The sequence below is a fragment of the Halichoeres trimaculatus genome, unplaced genomic scaffold (genome assembly GCF_033239565.1).
Source record: "Halichoeres trimaculatus isolate MK-OKI-2021-1 unplaced genomic scaffold, fHalTri1.1 fHalTri1_scaffold_15, whole genome shotgun sequence".
NCBI lineage: Eukaryota > Metazoa > Chordata > Actinopteri > Labriformes > Labridae > Halichoeres > Halichoeres trimaculatus.
The window spans coordinates 10,368,892-10,381,339 of record NW_027437193.1 but is presented as its reverse complement, the minus strand read 5'-3'; the positions used below and the strand labels follow the sequence as shown (position 1 = coordinate 10,381,339).

At 40.0% G+C, this 12,448-nt stretch overlaps 1 protein-coding gene across 1 annotated transcript in view; it reads right to left on the bottom strand.

Moving 5' to 3' along the window:
- Window positions 1-12,448, bottom strand: part of st6galnac3 (ST6 (alpha-N-acetyl-neuraminyl-2,3-beta-galactosyl-1,3)-N-acetylgalactosaminide alpha-2,6-sialyltransferase 3) — a 102,927-nt gene that overhangs the window by 13,078 nt on the left and 77,401 nt on the right. The gene's annotated exons all lie outside the window — the stretch shown is intronic.

Sequence of the window (12,448 nt, the reverse complement as noted above, 5' to 3'; positions counted from 1 at the left end):
ACCTTTGTTCTCTCTGCTCTTGTGGGCTTGTCATGCAGTTGATCTGAGGTTTAAAATTATCCTAACAGCTGTTCTTATTGTAGGCTGCACGGCATAAAAGCCTCAGCGCGGGATCAAAAATGGAAATTTAAATATAAATGCACCCACAGCACAGCAGCCTTCAGATGTAGAGCCATATGTCTGCTGTACTATAATTTTGAAACACCCATTTACTACAGTGTGCATGAATAGTGCAAAAAGTTGTTTGGTTCAGTGGAAACATAAAGAAGTTCAAAGGCTGAGAAAAGCAGCAGACTATGTTGTTGAACAGCTCACCACAAAAAGCATACAGCATACACACACACGCACACACACACACACACACACACACTGTCCCCTGTGAATGATACTGGACTCTCATGGGCCAATCAATAACAACATGCATAATCCTTTCATCATCAGCCACAGACGAGCCGCGTGAGAGTTATGACCTTTTATTGGTGGAAAAATAAAAGTAGACTTTGATCATCTTCAAACACACGCATACGCATACCCATTCACACACACACCAACTACGATGCTGCACTCAGTTTTGTCCAAACCAGATGAGTCACGTCTGAAGTGAGTCTTACTGTGAACACCCACATGCTGCCCCCTTATCCCTCAAGGGGCCTCCTGACGCAAAAGGAGCCCCAGACATCGTGTGAATTCATAAAAAAAGAGTGTGTGATCATTTTTCTTTCCTCTTTATTGAACTAATCAATGTTTGCAAAAGCATCAACAAGTCTAATTTCCATGAGCTATTGGTATGCTTTGTTGCAATTTCAATGACAAATGGTCATTAATTTAAGAAAAACGGCATCAGAGTCTCTTAACATCACCAGAAAAGCCGACTGCCCTCGCCAGTAATGTTGCTGTTTAGATACAGAGACCCTGAAAAATTGGACTATTATCAGTATTTCTGCTCATTACTGGGGAATAACCTTGGACAGTTCCTAAGTCTGTGGCTGCTCCAGGATCAGCACCATGGACAGCGAACAGCACTCTGTGGCTCAAAAAGTCACGCATAAAAGTGTGGTATATGCTTTTTTTTCATGGCAAAGCTCAGATTTGTCAAAAGTGAAATGACCGTGGAAATTTGTGGTGCCTCACGCTAACTTCCTATCTGGCGTCCACACGTTTCCACAGCTGTTGATCCTTGGGCGAAACTTAAAGGTGATGCAGGGAAACAGTTAACACTGATGACCCAGACTACAAGCTGGACTGTGTATGATGGGTGATGTCTTGGTGTGTAAATTTAATGGTGTGATTTTCTGAATATTAATCCCTGTGATGCACATTGAACATGTGTACCTGGAAAATCTATCCTGTCTTTACAGCGTCATTATGAGTCAGAGGTTGAGGTTAGGGATTTGTTGTTTTTGCTGGTTAAACTACAGCTCAATATCTTTTTTTTTTTTTTTTTTTGTTACTTTTTGGACTTTTATGTCTTTAAGGGCATAAAGGCAAGAGCAGGATGTGACAAGCCACATGCTGGATTAGAACCCAGGCTTCCCACTTCAGGTCAAACCTCAAAGAGTGCATCTTATACCACTTGGCGGTTTGTGCTCCAGCTCAAAATCTTTCTAAAAAGAACATCTGCACATCTGCACTCACACACTTCCCCACTCATTCCACTTGTGTTTGATACTTATGCTGCCAAAGAGCACATTTTTGCATGCCTTCACTTCAGTTAGTAGCACCTCCAATTTGCCTTTTATGATTTTTTTTTCCAATTATCTGATCGTGCAGAGAAGAAAATCTCAGGTGCAGAGCTCATTTACGTATGATTTATTTAATTAAATGGAGGGAAGGGGTTGGGGACTCCAACATGTGGGCTTAATTCCACGCTGATTGGGGTGTACAAGGGAAATGCGCTCAGTCATACACTGTGTGAATGTGGCTTTCTAGATTTGAGCGTACGCCAAGTTTTAGTGGTAAATCCATGCAAGTTTTTGTAAATGAGGCCCCAGGTGTCTGCTAGCCGAGTCCAGTCCAGTCGAAATTATTTAGAGCAGGGGTCCCCAAACTTTTTCCCGTCAGGGCCAAACAACTATTCCCTTGTCTGATGGGGGGCCAGGTTCAGTTTGTAAAAAAAAAGTGTGATGGTCGCAGAGGTGTCCAAACGTAAATATTTATTGTTTCCCAGAAAGCCACACATAACCAAATATTAATAACCCTTTCTAGGATCTTGACAGAAAAAAAAAACAGAAAATAAATAATAACACTATAATGAAATATATAACACTATTTGTGAAATAAATAATAACTAAATGACCCTTTTTAGGTTTTTCACAGAAAAAAAGACTGTGAAATATTAACTTTCTTGTAGACACCACTGTTTGCAGCTCTCTCATTAACTTCACTGTGAAAACCAGAAAGCAAGCAGGCTAAAAAAACAAATTTTAGTGATACAACACCTACCAGCACAATACATGTCACTACTAGTATGGTTGTATAACAGGATTTTTGTTTTAAGGGAGGGTTTTTAACCTGACACGCCAGACGAACAGTTCATATATCCACCACGGAAATATTTCACAAGTCCGTCGGGTAGCAGCTCTTCCGATTTGTTTTCAGAGGCAGGACTTTAAAAAAAATCTGCAGCGGGTGATTGGACGACCGTTCTGATTAACACACTCACCACGGACCAATCCACATCAAGCCACGGTATGACGCAGCTTATGTGAGCCGATGCATCTAAGAAACAATAGATGAATAACTACTGAATCACGAGAAACAGCTGTGAAAAAGGCGTTAAGACGACAGCTTCCGTTTTTATAAATTTAACTTAAGAATCAAAGGAACACTGACAAGTACGAAAGTCTGCTGACGTCACGTCTGCTCCCACAGCTCCCGCCTCTCTTCCCTGATTGGGCCGGTCAGAATTTAGACGAGTGAAATCGTTGGTCATTGGAGCCTGGCAAGATGGACCTGCAGGAGTTCAGAAACTGAATCAGGCAGGTCGATCTGCTCTGCAAGGTTAGAGGGGTTTCAGATAGGGCACAAACTGCAGAAGGGTGGAATAGAAAGTTATGCTCTATGCATGTGTAGGTCTTGATCCCATGGCCAGACTGAAAAAAAAAAATCACGATGCCCCTCTGGTATTGTTCAGGGGGCCGGGCAAAATGTGCAGGCGGGCCGTATCCGGCCCCCGGGCCATAGTTTGGGGACCGCTGATTTAGCGTTTCTGTTGAAAAACATTCAGAGGACGTTTGTGGCCACTCCTGAAATTATGTTGAGAATGGTTTTGAAAATGAAAATCTACTGATGTGCCGTGTGTGCATAAAGTTATGGTCCCGTCCAATGGTTGTTGAAAAATTTCCCCAAAGAGCAGAAAAGTAAACAACAAGCAGAGCGCATGAGAGGAGAAGTCAGTGTGTCACACTCAAAGGGTTTCTGGGTTCCTTCTGTGTTGGAACTAACTTCCCTTTAATGGAAATCTATCCTGGAGTAATTGAGATAAATCAGTCTGGAGTCAGAGGTGGAATGACTGACTTGCTGAGTGACTGCAGCGAGCTTAATTTAGTGCAACAGAAAGTGCTCTCTCTGCTGTGCTATCCACTACATGTCACTTGATGCTGCAGACTTGTTTTTTTTCCAACCAAGCTCCGTCTACCTGCAGAATCAGGAGTGTTTTTAAAGCTGCAGCTGATCTACCTGCTGTGTTAGTTCATCACAGCCTCAGAAGAAACGCAGAAGAGCAAACTTTAGTTCACAAAACCTTGTTGTGATCCATCGAGCAGTCAAAGTCACTTTATCTTGAGAACTGCTTTTATATGAAATCACAAAGCGTACGTCTGGCACAGTGTCACAGATTACAGCCTGCACAAAGCTCTACAAAGCTCATTAAAAAGATTTCATTCCCAAAGTTTTGTTGTGAATGGGAAATAATTAACAGTAAAACTCCTCTCATATTGTGGTGCTGTAAAAGCAGCTGGTGCAGGTCTGAATGATAACTAGGGGTACATTTCCCAAACGATTCACCAACAAGACACCTCATTTGTTTTGTTTTGTCTAACCTCCATTACTGCTAGTTTTTCAAATTATACACAATTATGAATTATGATTAGGAGCCATTATGAGCATAGACTTCATAATCAAAACAGAGAAAGAGACAGGCAGGTGGATGATGGCGTTACAACGAGCTGGGATGGTTTACATCAAGAGCTAATGTTGAAAATGAGGCTGGAGCTATGAACTTTTATAGAGGTGGCCTCACTGTTATCTATACATTGTATACGTAAATGGATCACTTTTTAACTACTTCATATTTGTGTTTATTTGTATAAAAACATGGACAGTCTCAGTGACCTTGAGCAGAGTGTCAACACATCCTTTATCAATGGAGTTTGTTAAACATAGCTTGAGGCATTTGCATGAGCAAATAAATAACAATTATTTATCTTTTCTTTCTTTTTAAATTTTAAAGTTATTTTTTTCTGATTTATTTTATGCACTGAAAAAACTGAAATCTTAAGTGTTTTTATCTTATTTTCAGTAGAAAATAACTTGACCAGTCCAGTAAAAACATTTTTTTATTTTATTATTTACAGACAAAAATAAGGTCTGAGTTCCTTGTAACAAATTGAAAAAAAATCTGCCTATGAAACAAAAGAAAAGTTACTTGTTTTAAGACATTATTTAAGTTTCAAACAAAGTTTTGAGCAAACTTTTTTGTCCATTGGCAGATTTTTTTTACTTGTTACAAGCAATTCAGAGCAAATTTTCCTTTTTGAATGACTTGAAATAACTTTTTTTTCTGGACTGGTCAGGTGAATGTGGCTCATATACAGAAAAATGAGACTATTTCTACATAAAATAAGACAAAACACTTGATAATATTTCAGGTTTTTGCAGTGTGCCTTCATTCGAGAGTGAGAGTGGAGAGTGAATTACAGGAAAGGTTGGATTTGAAACCAGGCCACCTGCTTGAGGGATGACAAATACATTTTTTCAGTTTATGTTTTTAACAAGCGGCATCCGTCTAAGAACATGAGACAATGCGGAAGTGCTAAAATCTGCTGTTTCTCGAGTGTCTGCTTGAGGCTGGCTCCGGAAGTACAGGAATTTTTCATTCCATCCAGAGGATATTAAGATCACAAGCTCACCCAATCAGAGGCACAGCTCAGGTCATGTGACCAACAAGTGCCTTATAGCTGTACGCAGAGCCCTTGCCACTATCGTTAAGGCCATGATAGCCGATGTGCTTCATTTTTTTATGTTTCAGAAACAGACCTGTAAGGTCGGGAAGACTCCGTCCATGTTTTATACAGTCTATGGTTCATAAAGGCTCAAAAAGATATAGAACAAATAGTTGGAAGTGAATTGTGTGGATTATTTCAGGGCAGACTTGGGCATTTGCTGGATTTTACCAAGATCAGAGGTTGCAAACAGGAGCTGTTGATTATCTGAAGTAATTAATGACTTATCCTCTCTGCTCACATTAAACTTTTAAAACTTGGATCAGCTTGTAAAACAGGTACAGATTCAGGGCGCAATTATTGATGCCTTGTTATGACATCAGGGGGTTTAAAGACAGATCTATAACTTTAAGCTCCACCATTAAATCTTTAAAAGCCAATAAAAATCATTGTTACACCCTCCTGAGGCCATCAAAAATGGACAGGAGAGAAAACCTGTGTATCTTCCAATTTTTAATACAGCTTTAAAGCCAGGGATTATATATTACTTTGGTAACAAGGAGAATATGACTGGAATCTGGGCATTACAGCCACTTGGCCCAGAAAAAAAGCAGACTTAAAGAAACATAAATATTCTTTAATCGAAGTAACCTCCTTGAAAATTTTACACAGTCACTGCAAATTAAAATGCAAACACGTGCATCATAAATCTGAAAGGGTCACATTGTAACAACACAGCGCAGGTTTCACATTTGTCATGTCACAGTTATCAGAGCTGCTGCCTAACATGACACAGATGAAGGCTCCGGCGTCTCGTTCAGAGGACGGCTCAACCTGACACCACACTGCTGAGAGATAAATTTGCCCAGAGCTCATTAACTCCCTAACACGGACAGACGCTCGAGATGTACGACCACCCTGCTGCTTTTCTCTGCTTCCTCCGTAAAGCAGGTCTCTCCTTGGTGTGGAGTCATAAAAGCCGAGGTGTTGCCGCTCTGTGCTGTTTACAGATCTGATAATGTGAAAAACACTCCCAGTGTCGGCGTCCTCGCTTCCTAATGTGATGAAGTTTAAGTTTTCCTGAGTGCTGCTCTTATCACTGTCAGGTCAGCTGTTTTTCTCCTCTGCTTGTTTCAAATTAACCTCTGGAGCTGCTAATTAAAAAGTTTAATGTGTCATGCATCCTGTGCTGCTGAGGATTTGTTGTGAAGACGCTGCCAGCAGGATGATTGTTGCAGACAGGGAGGAGGTTTCATGAGCTAAATCCTGTTTTGATCATAGTTTGGCTCTGAACAGGATTACTTACACTTTAGTCCTAATCAACCTGACACCTGTCAATCTCAGTCAGTGCAGATGATTCAAACAAACTGAGAGAGGAAAAAAGTCATTTATTTTTCTAAATCTTGGATTTTTAGCTATGCAGGTGGTAAAGCTTACAAGAATGAACTGATATGGTTGCAGGAATCATCGATCAATCATACTTTAGAGCAAATAATCAAAATCCAATAAGAGTATAAGATTGATCTCAGTGACTTTTGCACATAGATGTATGTCTTATGATAGTGTCAGGAGAGAGTCAAAGAGAGAGGAGAGACGCTTATGTGCCAACTGGGCAAATCAAGGAAACTACCTGCTTTTAAGAGGGACTTGGTCACAACATTTGTGAGTCAGATGATACCAGCTGATCCCTCACAGTCCAAGGTTTCTTGAAATGAGCGCAGCTTTTTTTCACTGACTTTTTTCAATATTTTTAGGAGTTAAATCAGATACAGCACAGACCTTCACACATCTACTCCTCGGGCAGGTGTATTGGATAAAGACAAAAGAGTCCAAATTTAACAGAAGAAAATGAAAAATCACAAAGGTCTATGACCAAAACATTGCATTATTAAAGCTTTTTTTTCCTGGAAGATGGCCAGTGTGCAGGATTTTTCGTTTTCTTCAGGAGTTAAATCAGAAAACCAGGAAATCCAAAAAGACGTTCATCTTCAAAGTATGTTTGGATCTCATTGCTTTCTTATTGCAACCAAGGGGCAACATCTAGTTAAAAAAATTAAGCCTATGCAGAAGTGCTAAAAGTTATTGTTTATCAAGGATCGGCTTGAGGCTGGCTGCAAAAAGACCGGAAGTCACGTACACAACCATAAAAAAATGGACTTGCATCAGAAAGCAAATTTACAGCCTGGTTCAAAAAGTGGCTTTGGTATGAAACACTGATTTCACTAACAGCACACATTGTATGGTGAGTGAATTTTTATCTAACTCAGTGGTTTATCAGTTATTAGGAATCGTCTGATTGTCCAATCAGAGACAAGGCTCAACTCACACAACTGACAAGCGCCCTATAGTTGTTTGAACGAAACAAGGCTCAAAGCCTGCATCATATTCAATTCACAGTATCAGGGACATCACAGAGACTGCGTTTGCGTTTTATACAGTCATGTTTTCTACATCAAACTTCAGTGTTAGCAAGGACAAGACTGAGAAGACTTCACTGTGCTGCAGGTGGAAGAGCACGTACATGTATGTGCTGCATGCAGAGTAGTAAAGTTAAGTACAGTTTAGAGCAGAGGTGTCAAACTCATTTTCACTGAATGCCACATCAGCATAATGCATGCCCTCAAAGGGCCAGATGAAACTGAATGTAATGTAAAATAAATGCAACTTCTGCCTCAAAAATGCACCCTCTGAAAAAGACTTTGAACGGCGGGCAATTTATTCAGCCACAATAAAGCTAGCTTTCACTGCCACTATTTGTTGTTTTTCTTGAAAGCTCGCTTTGGCACACTTAGCTCTGTGTTTGTTGTCAAAATGCTGATGCAGATTGTACTCTTTGACATCCACCATGACCTCATAACACAAAAGACATACTGTTTTTTTCCAGTTGTCCTTTCCATCTTTTCTTGAAACAGACTTCCATTTGCATCAACTTTTCTCTTCCTGGACATTTTGGGATCATTTTTTGTTTCTCGATTCCATTAGTTTGGAAAATGGCACTGATGTGAAAACACTGCGATCTAGTTGCAGATAGCATCACTTTAGAGGTAACATAATTGGTAGGTATTATGGGAAACGTAGCTTATGTGCAATATAAGACATTTGGCCTGTGGGCCTTGAGTTTGTCACATGTGATTTGGAGCAAAGGAAAGTTTTTAAGCGTCCACTTACACCAACATTGGTGTTTGGGTTGCAGTTTCTTAAAATAAGCTAAATGAACCAACATGGAGCTGACTCTGTCTGCAGCAGCTGTTAGCCTAGCTTCTGTTCTGCTTCTCCAACCACTAATCCCCTGTCGTTTCCAACCCTGCTTCAAAAAGCAGAACTTTCTCTTTAAGAAAAGCAATTTCAAAGACCTTCCAGGACCTTCTAAACTTGTAATATTTAACTGCAAAATAAAAATACAAACGGCTCTACGGGGGACTATAAACCTGAAATCCCAAGAAAACAACAGCAGACTTATAATCAACAAATATCCTTTATGAGCTCACCATAGCTGAACCCTGAGTGTTATTAGCAGGACCAAGCAGGATTTTATTTAGAAACCAATCAACTAAAAGAAACAAAATTTGTAGACATTCAGAAACCTAATTATTAGTTAGCCCAACAACCGCCCTCCACCTTGCTCTCTCTCTCACACACACACAGATACTGAAGTTTCGTTAGGGCCAAATTACAAAAAGGCTATTTGTTGTAATAAGGGGGAGCGGGAGCACTGGAGAGAAATGGCACATTATCAGTGATACACAGCTCTGCAGCTCTCAGCCGTCAGAGCTGTCAACACATCACTATTAGCCTGCATTATTCATCCGCCATTTGCCACTTTAGCTGCAGACACACGCATAAAACCACACATACATATATTCACACTTTTGCGCACACACTGGCACCACATCCCCAGACGAGGGCTGAATGTCCTGGAGCAAAAAAAGCTTGCTGGAATAAATAAAGGGGAGGGATCTGCTGACCTGATAACAAACGTTTAAAGCAGGCATCTGTGAGTAGGGAGAGAGACTTCAGCTTCTACAACAGGCATTATGTTTACCTGCGACAGCTATAATGGGACAAGTTTGCAGAAAGGAGGCTGTTGTGGCCAATTTGAAGCGGAGATAAGGCTCAGTTTGAAGCTGCTTTGGCAGGAGAATAATAACACAGAGCTGGAGGACAGGGAGAGAGAATGCAATTTGCTTTGTTTTGTTTCAGCAGAAAAACACAAATTTCACTCAAAGGATGGCAAACAACGGTGTCAGAAGGTCTGGCTCGACACTGCCTGGCTTTTTACCGCGCCTCTCCCTGTCCTCTCTGCCACGGCTTTCTTGAAAATAGAACATAATAAATTGTGTTTGGGTACAGACGGAGCTGGAATGGAAAAAAGGACAAAAAGGCTCATTTGAATGCTTCTTTTTTCACTTTCTACAAGTAAAGTGCAGACACGTAGGGCGGGAGTGATTGGGAGTGACATGTTAGGAGGCTGCAGCACCACCAGCACAGGGAAATGAAGGGTGGAGGAGAAATGAAGTCAGACTCTCAGAGCAGGGTCTAAGTAAATAATCCCCCAAGTCTGACTGAGCCGAGGCTTATTGTGCTTTACCTGCCGAGCACCAGGGGCTAAGGAGCGGCGGAGAGTCGTCCAGGATCAGGGAGGGACTCGTCTGCCTCCAACTCCGTTCAATAACTCACACTTCACATTCACAGCAGGGGAGCTGTCCATGTGTGCGAGCAAATCCGCTCTGAAGACCGGTTTAGGCAAGCCGTGCGTTATAATGCCTCTGCAGCTGCACAAATTTGATACGACACCTGTCAGAAACACTTAGAGGAATGTAACTCTGCTCTATTGTGAGCAGTTGATCCTCTGTCTGGAGGGAAATCAGTTTGACTGTAAATACTGTCGGGCCAAAGTCAATTACAACACAATGGTAGAAAAAGTCAAATATTCACAGTCAGACACCTGCTGAGCCCCGCTGGGTTTGAACCAGCACCCGGTCCCTCAGTGGACAGATCAGCCTGCAGAGGTTTTTATCAGACTATTTAACATGACTGTGAAGTTTCTGGAACAAAGTGACACTTGTTATTTTGTTATCTGCTGTTTTACACCTGTGTGTCTGTGTTGTACAAACAGAGCTACAGGTAGCACTGATGCTGCAGCTGGTATTATGATGGCAGATTTATAATACTGATATCATGTTCCCTTTTTTTTTGCATTTCATTAAAAACAACTACTAAGTAATCATAACCTAGACAGAAAAATATTTGGCTTAATGAGATATTTCCATAAAGAGCTTTTTAATTTCAGTTCTGCTGTCTGTAATGATTAAAAAAGGATCAAATGCAATGCCTTTTTCCATTATTTCATGACAGTTATGATCTAATATAAACAGGGATCTTAGCTAGCAATATGGGTTTTTAGCTAATTAATGAAACAGAAAAATACATAGGGTGATGCAATACATTTACAGTAACTGTTTTGGATTTGACCTGCTGTCGTATAGGATGGGTAAAATGTGAAATCATTTAGAGAACGGTGACATCAACCTGTAGACGCAAGCATTGGCCGAAAATGCCATAAATCTCCCTGATTAACCAACGTGAGTGAATCATTATTCAGCCATGAGTAAAAAGCACCACCATCCATTGTTTGCCGCAGTGACATCCCACTCTAACTTTTCAGACTGAACATTTTAGGGAGGATTAAAGAGCTGTCAGGACGATTTTATGGACTGGACGAAGCAAGGAACACCTTCTCAATATTGTTCATGTAACTGGTGGCTTTAACTTTGTTGTATGAATCAGACTTCTGAAAACATCTGAATACTAGAGTTTTACTAGGGAAAAAAAACTTTATAAACCAGAAAAGCACTCAGAGAGCACAGACGTCCCCCAAGCATATTGTGATTGTCACGCAACACTTTAGTCCTACTTTAATGTTATACTTCCTTTCAGCTAATTGTCTACTACAATTTGGTGTTAGTTGCAGGTTTGTACGATAATTTGTTTCCTGACAGTGTTGAAAATTATGATGACCCAGTACATATGTCATACTCCTGATCTTAGTATCCAGAATATTGCCAGGATCTGGATCGTACTTTTACATCTGTCAGAAATGATGGTGACCTTGTCTTGTTTTGCAAAGTAATCAGGCCATTTATTGTGGAGTTATATACACATATGGTGAAAATGGCCCTATCTCACAACGATAAGGAATCCTTTAAAAAAATCCTGGATCCCGATTGTGATCCAAATCACCTCCAAAATTTAATTAGTTCTTCCTTATCCCATTTCCAACATTTGCTGAAAATTCCATCAAGAATCGTTCATTTTATTTTGAGTTATGCTTTTCACAAACAAACAAACAAAAACATAACCTCCCTGGCGGGGGTAAAAAAAATGCTTATTTCTTCTGCCTGCTCAATGTGAGTAGATAAGGTAACAGCATTCATAAAGTAAACTTCGTGAGGCTATGTTAATGATGTCTTCACAGATTAGTACTTTGAAGTACTCATTTTTCAAAATTTCAACCAAATCCAAATTTCAACATCAGCCACTTTTCTTGTGGTGCTTAAACAAATCATGAGCTTTAGTCAGTACATTGTGCTACAATACAATAGAATTCAATTTGGTGCAGTATGCAACAGCAAACAAAACAAAACAAAAGAACATGAAATGGAATGATACAGAATGACACAAGGTGAGATTTTTCAGCACTATAGAAAATGATACATTACAAAAAAAAAAACGAAACAAAATGGAGACAACAACAAAAAAAATCCAAAGGGACGCAACACAAATCAAAGTAATACAAGAGGAAGCAGTAAAAGGTGTACAAACAGTAATTACAGCAGTAAAAACTGTACAAACCGATGCGGCATACGCTACACTACAGTTTCTCCAGATAATAAGTCAAGATATTCTTTTTTTACATCCACTCTTTATTCCTCCAGATTTGCTTGGGCCACAAAATGTATTTTCCCTAATCATCACTTCATCAGCTAAACTCTTGAGATTGATCATCTCTTCTAGCACAAAACTGACACAATATTACTCAATTCATAAACTTTAGTTCCTCCAACTTGAAACAGACTTTCTGTAATCTTTGTAAACTTATTTTAATGACCCGATGAGGCCTCAAACTCTCACTGAAGATACAGAGAGAAAGAAGAAGATATTATGAGTGACTCAGAGATCTAAACAACAAGACAATGACATGTTTCAACTTATTTAAAAATAAGTTTAACGTCTAGACATCTTTTATTTTCCACACAGCCAAATAGTCCTCTGCTCCCCCAGCCTCA